The sequence below is a fragment of the Lotus japonicus genome, chromosome 3 (genome assembly GCF_012489685.1).
Source record: "Lotus japonicus ecotype B-129 chromosome 3, LjGifu_v1.2".
Taxonomy (NCBI): Eukaryota; Viridiplantae; Streptophyta; class Magnoliopsida; order Fabales; family Fabaceae; genus Lotus; species Lotus japonicus.
In genome coordinates, this window is record NC_080043.1 from 543,498 (window position 1) to 549,497 (window position 6,000).

At 33.8% G+C, this 6,000-nt stretch overlaps 1 long non-coding RNA gene across 2 annotated transcripts; it reads right to left on the reverse strand.

The window, feature by feature from the left end:
- Nucleotides 1-4,018: 4,018 nt before the first annotated feature.
- Nucleotides 4,019-5,084, reverse strand: LOC130749847 (uncharacterized). 2 transcript variants are annotated; one of them, XR_009023115.1, is made up of 2 exons: nucleotides 4,552-5,084; nucleotides 4,019-4,177 (listed from the first exon to the last, which is right to left on the reverse strand). It is a non-coding gene; the product is annotated as an uncharacterized LOC130749847 (long non-coding RNA). The 2 variants fall into 2 exon arrangements; XR_009023116.1 differs by having other exon boundaries at nucleotides 4,019-4,222.
- Nucleotides 5,085-6,000: the final 916 nt, after the last annotated feature.

Here is a 6,000-nt window from a genome sequence, read left to right on the forward strand (position 1 = left end):
ACCATCCTACACTACTGCTATCACCACCATTGATACTCTTTTTCCTTGTTAGGTTTTCCCAAGGGGGTTTTATCCTAACAAGGTTTTAATGAGGCCTTTCTTGTTTAGTCTATTTTCAAGGGGCTCTAGGTGGGTGGGTTTATTTTCTTCTCTTTTGTTGGGTTTGTTCCTGTACTTGTTAGTTCTAGACTGTTCTCTTGTTTTTTTTTCTTTCCTTCTCTCTTCTTTCCCCTTGTATTGGGTTGAAGTACCCCTTATACTTCTATTCAATATACTTCTTATTGCCTATCAAAAAAAAATTATCTGATACAGTTTTTTAAGCCGTTAAAAAATATAATTTTTCAAAACTATTTCTTCAAGATTGTTTCGAAATTAAATAATTTTAATTTTTTTTCTATAATTTCTTCCAAAAATACATTTCCATTGACAAATATCTATAATTTTATAAATATGGAATTTCTATTTGTTTATAGATTACTCCCTCCGTTCCAAAATGTAAGTTGTTTTAGAATTTGTACTATATTCCAAAATATAAGTTGTTTTGCAAAACCAATGCATTTTTTCTTTCTTTCTTCCTCATATACCCTCATTTAATATTATATCTCTTAATTACCACCTTCAATTTTCACCTATCACAACTCTCACTATCCACTTAACCAATAATAACATTTCTCTCTCCTTAATATAACACAACTTTAAATAGGGGTATTTTAATCAAAAAAATTATCAATTAATGAGCTCTTAAACAATGTGCACAACCTAAAACAACATATATTTTGAAACGGAGGAAGTAATATATAAAAAATAATTGCATTTATTTATTTATGAAGTTTCTGCGTCTATTTCTATATTATATTAAATAAATGTTAGTAGGTTTTTTTTAATAAAACCATAAATTATATATTAAATAGAAATATAATGGGTACTTCACGATAAGGAAGCTTCAACATAGCAAAAAATGAGAAAATTTTGAGATAAGAGATGCAAATCCGAAATGGAGTAACTCTCCTTCACAATGTTTGAATATAATAACTGCCAGTGGGTAGAAGTTTTAATTGACCCCAAGTCATCTTATTTTGTCCTAGTCTTATCTTGTTTATTAGTGGGGCCAGGCCTTGTCTCTTTCTTGTCACCACTATTACTATTTTTCGAACATTTTCCACGTTGCATTTATCATTGGTTTTTTTTTTTATAAGCACCATTGGATTATGTGAGCTACGTATCATTATTTTCTTGAGTAATACTATATTTAAAAGGGTTAGATTAGGTTAGACTAGACCTTATTTAAATAGATATGACCTACTTAAAAAATTCAATGTTTTAGCATGATATGTTGTTTGTTATATATAATTTTTTTTAGTTCAATTTAATATGTTGAAAATGTGGTGTGACCTAGTATCCTATTTAAAAGTTTAATTTTTTATGACATTCAAGTAGTAATAAACAAATCTATTTGAGCATCATTATCAATAGTTTCATTGGCCTACCTCTTCATTATCACAATGGTCATGTGAGACTTGTTTCACCATTATAATCAATCCAAACAATCTTCATCTTGATTGCAAGAGTTATATTTTCCACTTTCATTGTTTACACCAACAATCATAGTTCTCGATCTTTTCATACACCAAGAAAGAATTGTCACACTCCACCATAAAAATTGCACCTCACTTGAAATTAAATTATATATTCCAAAATTTTCTACATGTTAGAACCTTGCCAAAAATTTATGACCCAACTTTCTTGTTGGTTTTTTAAGAAGTTCTTGAGTCATTGACACAACCTCACAGCACACTTTGCATTAAAAGGTGGAACAAACTCTTATACATTAACTCATGATGTAGGCTCTTGTTAGTGTGGTCAAAGTGTGGGTATTTACTAGTAGTATTTCTTTTTCCAACAGGGCCGGCCCTGGGCCTGTGCAAGCATGCCCACAGCCCAGGGCCTCCAAAAAATAAGGGTCCCAAAAAAAAATTCGAATACTTTTTACAGCGTTTTTATTTAAAAAAGCGCTGTAAATAGTCAATCTTTTACAACGCTTCGTACCGTTGTATACTATTTAACAGCGGCGAGAGGTCCAAAGCGTTGTAAAAGGCCTTTTTTTGGCTTAGTGTTCCTATTAAACTTTCTCCAAAAAAAAATTTAGGGGTCCATTTTTATTATTAACCCAGGGCCTCCAAAATGTCGGGACCGGCCCTGGTTTCCAACCCGTATTCCAGAGTTAGTTGGTCTATTTATAATACTCCGTTCCTATATATAAGTCACAAATAACTAATTCTCTTAGATTAAGAAAAGTAGTTACTAGTAATAAATTTGTAAAAAAATGATTTATTTTCCTAGATTACCCTTATTTACTTTCTTATGATTTTCTCTCTCCAAATTAATACTTCTAAAGTTTATCATCTCTTTCATATTAAATATGAGGGTGAACTTGGAAAAAAATATTTAATGCTTCCTAGATATTAGAAAGTGACTTATATTTTGTAACAAAAATTTTTCAAAAAATGTGACTTATAATAGGAAACGGAGGGAGGGAGTACTAGAAAATAACAATCTAATCCTACATACTAGATTACACAGGAAAATAACTGTCCAAATCTAAGTTGTTCACTTGACATCCTTGAAGCTCTTCGAACTCGTGTCTTCCAAATCTTGACTTCTTATCCACGCAGCATGTTCAAGTTACCGCCCCCATTTGCGCGGGGAGAAGCATGATGTGTGAAGTTTTCGGATCCTCTAAACTGTGGATTATAGATCCTTCTAGCTCTGGACGTGGGTTCGAGCCTTGAACTGTGGCACGTGCTTGAATATGCCTTGAGAACCCCCAGTTTTCATTGCTTGAGGGCAGTGGCGGAACTATGAAGGGACATAGGGGGGTCATGACCCCCTCAAAATTCTAGAAATTTTCATAATATATCATATATAAATTTTTTCATATAAAGATTGATATATATAAATATTGTTGCAAGGAAAACATGAAATGCTGCACAGTTTAACTGGCGGCTGCTCTTTCCTTTACCAGGACGATGGGAGTTTGAATCCCACTCCTTACTTTTTTTAGCAATAATTCTACATTTTTGGGCTGATCCTCAATTTTTCTCATATAGACCTTTTTGGTAATGGAATATAAACTTTGATATACAAATTAGTATATAGATTTCTACATTTTTGGGCTGATCCTCAATTTTTCTCATATAGACCTTTTTGGTAATGGAATATAAACTTTGATATACAAATTAGTATATAGATTGACAAAAAAAAAATAGTATATAGGATTATAGGAAATTCTACACAGTTAAAACTTCTCACTCTCACCCTACTTCTCTTTAAATATTAATTTGGGATTTATATCTTTTATTTTACATATATTTAACGTTAACTTCTAGAGTATTTAATAATTACTAATACGTTTACCATATAAGCTCAAAATGAACTACATCGACATTTTTCTTTCATAGAAAAATGAAAGTTGAAAAGTAAATCAATTTTAGCCCCCTCAATTTTTCTTTTAAAGTCATCGAGTGTTAAGACTTCTTCAAGGGTTGTTGGTTGCTTGGGCTTTGGTATGAACATTTCCTATGTGTTGGGATCTCTACGAGACCATCTTGTGATGACTTTGAACAGATCAAACTGCTACTCTTTGAGATCCATTGGCGCTTGATCTTTTCCTTTTCATTCCTTGCTTGTTCTAGCTAGACCCCCAGTACTAAGTCATAGGGCTACCTATAATTTGAAATTCTCGTACTAACACCAGTATACCATAATCTGTCAATGCTTCTTTTCCCATAAGGTCCAGTTCAATCAATTCTCATGACATACATCATCGCGTTCTAGCTCTATTTTTCATGATCTGGATCTTGTCCTCTCATGGTGTAGGTTTTAATTATATGACCAGTTTAGTTCATAAGTTATTAAGATGGAAGCTCATGATCAAAGTATTAAGATGATCAGTGGCGGATCCAGGACTCGGGGTCAGGGGGGTCAAATTTTTCAAATGAGCACATCGATAAAAATATAATTAAAAACAATTATAATATATTTATACATCAGAAATTATACAAATCATAGTTGTCCTCTACGCGATTTCATATTCTGAAATCGTTGAACAATAAGCTCAGAATCATTGTAAAAGCCATTGTATTATCATTGTGTCAAAGCCCCAAAACTGTCATAGGCACTGCAATAATGGCCCAAAAAAAACGCACCCAATGAGCACAGTATCCTCAAAAAAAAACGCACCCAATAATGAGCACTCTGCAATCCTCAATCTTTCTCCAGCCAAAATAACAAGTTAACAACAAGGCTACAAATCTACAATTCAAGAGCATAGTATCCTCACGGCACTCTACAATCCAATCATACAATGAGCACTGAAAATCTGAAATCCTTTTACTCTCCCACACAAGCTTATGCTAACTTTCAGATTGCTTCAACAACAGCACAATGATTTGATAAAAAATGTTGGGGTTTTTCAATTTGGGGTTTTCAATTTGGGGGTTTAGGTTTTTAATTTGGGATTTTTCAATTTGGGGTTTTCAATTTCTAACTAACCTTCAAGCTTCAAGTCTTCAACAGCAGCAGAGAGAGAGAGTGGTGGTGCTTTGGGCGGCTGCCGGTGGGCGATGGTGGTGGACTGGTGGCGTTGGTGGGCTGTGGCTGCCGTGATTCGTGAGTGAAGGAGAGTTGAGACCGTGAGATGAGAGAGTGAGTGCGTGAGGAAGAGAGAGAGAGGAGTGAGTGCGTGAGGAAGAGAGAGAGAGAGAGAGGAGTGAGGAATGAGTAACTGAGTATTGACTCCTTGACTGGGACCTGGGTGCAATTTTCAAATTTCAGGGGGTTCAGAAAAAATCACTCTAGGGGGTAAGTAGGAAATTTTTTTTTTTCAGGGGGTTCAACTGAACCCCCTAAAGTCAACGTGGGTCCGCCCCTGAAGATGATCAATATATATATCAGTATAAGTTAGTAATGTATTTTTTTAAAGATGGTATTACGTACTAAAGGACAAATTAATTTCAGATACCTAATAGGAGTAAAGAAATTAAAGTACACAAGCCATTGACCATGACCAAATAATCAAGCACTCACTCGATCCCTCACTCCATTCATCGAGCAAATTGGTCAATTCATGCATTGAATTAAACGAAGAAAAATGAAACCCGATCGAACTTTCATATGGGGCGGCGGCATGTTCACACTTCACATTCATGAACGGGTTTGTTTATTTTTCCTACCATGTCCTTGTCCAATTTAATTACGGCACATCATTATGGACAATTAATCTAGGAATTCAAATCCTCTGGTCTCATTTCAAAGCTCGTCCAAGAACAAGTGTCGCCCAAGGATTTCACTTTTACTGTATGAAAGGTATATATACTGAGTACTTAGTAAAATGATGTTACTCGGCTTTAATTGATTTGCTTTTAATAGACGATATTTGTGCTTTAGATTAAAAAAAAAAAGTTAAGGAGTTGTTAAATTAATCTGTAGGTCCCTATAATAACATCAAGTTTTATTAAATTCTTATAGTTGAAAACTTTTTAGCAAAACCCCTGTAATTTAAAAAATTTACAATTAAATCCTTAAATAGTAAAGTTATTAATTTTTTTGTTAGGAATGGCTCCTTGTTAGAAATATAAGTTAGATCGACGACGACGCACCACCGCCCAAGTTCTTGCGGGTGCAATTCTTACATAATCAGCGTGAGAAGAATAACAAAATGGATTGTTTGACGCAACTTGCTAGTTTGTTAAGATTTTGTCCACTTAAGAGTGAATAACCACTTTTATTGGACCTTAATTAGAAGCCATTTTTCTGATACTACTAGGAGTAAAAATTTTCACTTCTCCATTTATTCGTATAATAAACACAAGTTTTTTCCCTTCCATAATAAGCCACAAACTTTTATATACAGACTACTCGTTTTAAGTTCATTAAAACTATGTCAGTGATTAACATGACTATATAGTATATACATCAACATGACTTAATTTACGCACGAGC